The sequence below is a fragment of the Carassius carassius genome, chromosome 49, assembly GCF_963082965.1.
Source record: "Carassius carassius chromosome 49, fCarCar2.1, whole genome shotgun sequence".
NCBI lineage: Eukaryota > Metazoa > Chordata > Actinopteri > Cypriniformes > Cyprinidae > Carassius > Carassius carassius.
This window is the reverse complement of record NC_081803.1, coordinates 3,497-8,021: the sequence shown is the minus strand read 5'-3', so window position 1 is coordinate 8,021 and position 4,525 is coordinate 3,497. Positions and strand designations below refer to the sequence as shown.

The following is a 4,525-nucleotide window of genomic DNA, read 5'->3' as shown; positions in this document are numbered from 1 at the left end:
GTATTTTTTTCTTGTAAAATAATGTGTAGCCTGAATGCACTGTTAAGTAACTTTGGATAAAAGGGTCTGCTAAATGTTTTGCAGTTCTGTATTGCTATTGAATTTAAATATGTGGTTGTACTGTATGTATCTTTAAAATAGCATGCTTGTAAATTGACTTGTACTGAAAATGTATAGTTTTCAATGCAGTCCGACCATGAGCTCTGAATGTAAGTGGTGATATACAGGTATGGTATTTTAATTTAATAATAAAAAATGATAATCTAATTCCCAAAGAAGAACTACAGCACCCAAGAGCTCCATCAGAGAAGCTGCTGTTAGCATCGAAACGGATATTGCGTCAAAAGAGATCGGCAGCTGCCCTCTGCCATATTGTATTGTGAATGATGTCAGCAGAGTCATTTTGTATGTTTAAAGCAATAAACTCAAAATGTTTTGCTTTTTTATTCAAACATAAATCAGTAGATTATGTTGCAATGTGGTTTCTTCTAATTTAGTTTGACCCAAACGCTGCCTGCGTGGGCGTAGCTCCAATGTTTAGATGCTGAAACACTGATGGATCAATGAGGAGAGAGAGACTCTTGGGGAACGTAACTATGGTAACTGACGGTTGCCATGGTTACCTTCTCTTCAGGTCTTGGGTGTGATGATGTTGATGTCAGCCAGCATGCTGGGCTCTCTCTCTCTCTCTCTCTCTCCTCCCTCCTTCACTGTTTCAGTGAGTCAGGCTGCGCTGAAACAGCAGCAGTTCATCTCTCGTTCTCTGCCGTGCTTCAGATCTTAACGTGATGAGCGAGTGAGGTAGGCAGGCTGTTATGAATGTTTGACTTCTCATGGACTCTTTTGTGCTCTCTGTTTAATGCAGTGGATGTATTAGTGTTAGCAGATTGAACGCCTTTGCTCTATATAGTGTGAGAGTTTGAGCAGATTTATTGTGTCCGTGATCATTTATTTAGACTTCTCAGAGACTGTCTGTCATGTTCAGACTGATATTTGCAGGATGATCAATGGTGTATGTTTGAGGAAGTGCAGGAGACCATTAGATAGTTGTCTCCCTTCATCCATGATCCATGCACATAATAAATACTGGCTGTTTGGGATGGATTTCTCTAAAGGTAAGCATCATCGCTGTTTGATGAAAAGTGAGAGGTTTCTCTGGATTACAGTGGTGTTCTTTTCAGTTATTTGAGTTTATATTTCGTAGCAGGTATGGATGACGTGCGGACTTGAGCGTGCGAGATGATTCATGCTGGGAATGATACGCTGACCTATGGCACTGTTTCCAGTTTCTGTTTTGATGTTATAAAAAGGTAGTTGGGATCAGTTTGGGATGAATTTAAGCAAATGTACACATGTATTTGTAAAAACATTTGTACATTTGTAAAAACAACTGTTCCTTTATAGCCTAATCAATAATTGGCTTTGATAATGTAGATTAATGAAGAGTGCAAACGGTTGATTTCCACTTATTCTAATTCTTAAAGGAAGAAGGGCCTAGTGTACATAGATGGCTTTTTTTTTTTTTACAGCAGACATGTACCTCTTTTTTAATCTCTGTGTAAGATGTTTAATGTTTTTTCTGAATATATAAAAGGATGCCATTTCAAAAAGATCACCAAATTCTAAACACAGTCGTCCGGCATTGTTTTTGCATCGGCAAAGACAACTGCAAAAAGAAGAAGAAGAAAAAAACACCCAAAAAGAGTAGAAATGCATCTTTTTAGAACAACAGACAACCTCATTAAATCAAAATAATCATAACACAAGCACACAGAGACATTAATGAGGCTAAAAGTTGGAGATAATTTGTATCTAGCATTGAAGGTTTAATGAAGAAGGAATCTGATTTGCATTATGATGGGCCCTCAAATTCCTCTTATTAATCTTGGAGATGAAATATTAACCACAAAACAGGAAATTACTAATATACTTGCTGTAAATGTTTTGGGGGAAAGTTCAGGTTGCAGAATAATGTTTAACGTTTCATCACAGAAGACCTCTGGCAGCCATAAACAGGTCCAGACAACATCCACAGGCAGTTTTTAAAAATCGTGTATTTGTCTCAAATTTTCTTTTTCTAAAAGAAGTGCAAGTGATTCATATTTCAGAAGAAGGGAAAGATCCCAATGAACTTTCCAGTTGTTGTCCCATAGTCTCGATGAGTTGTGTATGTAAAAGACTTGTATGGATAATGGAGTCCAGTTCTGTTATAAGTGATGCTCCCTGTGGTTTTAGGAGAGGAAGAAGCTCTATAGATCACATCATTATTCTTGAAAGTTACATAAATGATGCTAAGGAACATGTGACTGCTATTTTCTTTGACTTAGCAAATGCATTTGATACAACTTGGAAATACAGTGTTTCACATCAACTTATAGAAAACTGCTGCTGTTTACCACACTGATATTTTATGTAAAGTAAAAAAAACAAACTTGAAAGTGGATTGACATTGGTTGCTGACTTTTGCAGAATTTCTCTGTTAGACCAGCCTTTAGCTGTGACAATATTCACAATATAGCATGGTCTGTCATGCCTTATTGTTTAATATTGTTTCAAAAAGTAGGCTAAGAGGTCTCCTCTTGACCATATCTAGCACAAAATCTCATCACAACACATTTAATGAATGGATATGCTATTCTTAGATTATTCATTTCATCTGAATATTACCATCTGTAAGATTGATTTAGTCAGTCAAAGCAGTTTTAAGGTTAATTGATCTAATTCTGTGTCTCTGGAAAATAATTATGGGATGTTATGCTGAATTTGCGTCTATTTGGGATTTGTGGAAACATTAATGTTTTTAGATTCGTGGAGTAAAGAAAATAAAAAAATAGATTTTGGGTACATTTACACAACAACAATGTACTAAAAACAGAAAAGTTCTTCTTCTGCATTTTTGGAAGGTTTCGCACACAGACAACGACATCGTCAAAATGAACCCCGTTCTCACAGATCCACGGAAACAACTAAAAACAATGTTTTATGGTTATCATGCATGTCTATTCATTCATTTGTTTTTCATAAATTTGTCTTTGTAATTTACGTGGAGACAGTTCTGGTGTTGTTTTCCAAAGCCTGGACTTTGAAACCCTTTTCTAAAAAGTTTAAATAATCAGCAAAAACATATAAAAAGTTTTCAGTTTTTCATTGAAAATCGTGTCGTATAAAGGCCTTAAATTACCCTTAGGGTAGGGTACTTTTTTTTTTTTTGCTATTGTTATTTTAATTTTATTTAATATTTATTGTCATTTATTTATTTAGTTATTAATGATTTATAAAGATGAAGCATAAAAATCCTGGTTTAATCCAAGGTAAGTGCTTGTTAAGCTGCGTTGCTTTTTGATTTCATTTGCCCAGAAAGACCAAGCAGCTCCTTGGCAAGATGTTAATTTCCATCAGTGTCAAGAGGATTATTTCAGCGATTAATTCAGCTTACACTGAAAGAGCGTAAGCCTTCGGTTCCTCCCCGTCTGCTTGTTTTCATTTGTCTTATTTGGATAGGCCTCTCTTCTTCATCACTAGACATCTGCCTTTACACTGTTTGTGCATCTCGTTGATTGTACTGAGGCACTGAATGTAGATGTATTGAGATGGTAATCTCGGGATGTTGTCGATACCTCCCATAATTCCCAGTGGCTCGGGTCTGCTCATTTGCTGTTCATCTCTACGTCTCGCAGAGAATCCCTCTTAAGTGCTTAAGATATTGAGCATGGTGCCGCCCTCCTGAAGGGACAATCCCCGTCACGAAGCTGTGCTAGGCCCCTTCACTTCCTGTGTCTCCTGGGGAGCAGGACCCATGGGAATCCTCTTTGATTAGATCATTGTTTGCTCTCTCTCTCTCTCTGTCTCTGTTCAGAGTTGGACTGCATGTATATTTCATGAATGGTGGTAGGGATGTGAGAATTGATCTCTCTGATTATTCTGAGAGTGCTGGATAATATTTTAAAGTGTGCATTTGTTTTATTGTCATCTGTTTGTTCTCCTCTTCTTTTTTGGCTGCTGTTTTTGCAGGTTGTGACAGAAGCCTGATGTTACAGTCGTGATATGTGCTGCCCAGCGTGAGAAGCAAGAAGCCCGTCTCCTCCTCCTCCTCCTCTTCATCTCGTGTGCCCGTGTTCGACAGCCCAAGAGGCGACTGAGTCGTGGAATGTTTTATGGCTCTTTTTTGAAGAAAGCAGAAGGAGTGAATCGGAGGAGCAGGAGATCCGGAGCAGTGTTTCTGTGGCTGATGGAGGCAGGGCAGGATTGAAACACATCGCCTCACTTCAGTTCTGTTGTTGATCGCTCTTCTGTCCGCTCAGAGATGGGCGCTCTGGGGTGCACCGTGCTCGTGTTTGCGCTCTTCTTTCAGTGCCACAGCCACAGTGTCCAAAACCCCATGTTCAGGTCCAAGAGGTGAGACAGTTCCCTTTTAAATCATGCTTCATTATAATGTGTCCTTATAATTTCACCTAGTACGGAGTCAAAAATTAGCAAATTAATTACACATAATTTACTATAGTTACTGGACACTAAAATGAATTGG

At 38.1% G+C, this 4,525-nt stretch overlaps 1 long non-coding RNA gene across 1 annotated transcript; it reads left to right on the top strand.

Annotated features, from left to right (window-relative positions):
* The first annotated feature begins 554 nt into the window (after window positions 1-554).
* LOC132132181 (uncharacterized) lies at window positions 555-4,131 on the top strand. Its single transcript, XR_009429018.1, has 3 exons — window positions 555-609; window positions 720-801; window positions 4,012-4,131. It is a non-coding gene; the product is annotated as an uncharacterized LOC132132181 (long non-coding RNA).
* The last annotated feature ends 394 nt before the right edge of the window (window positions 4,132-4,525 follow it).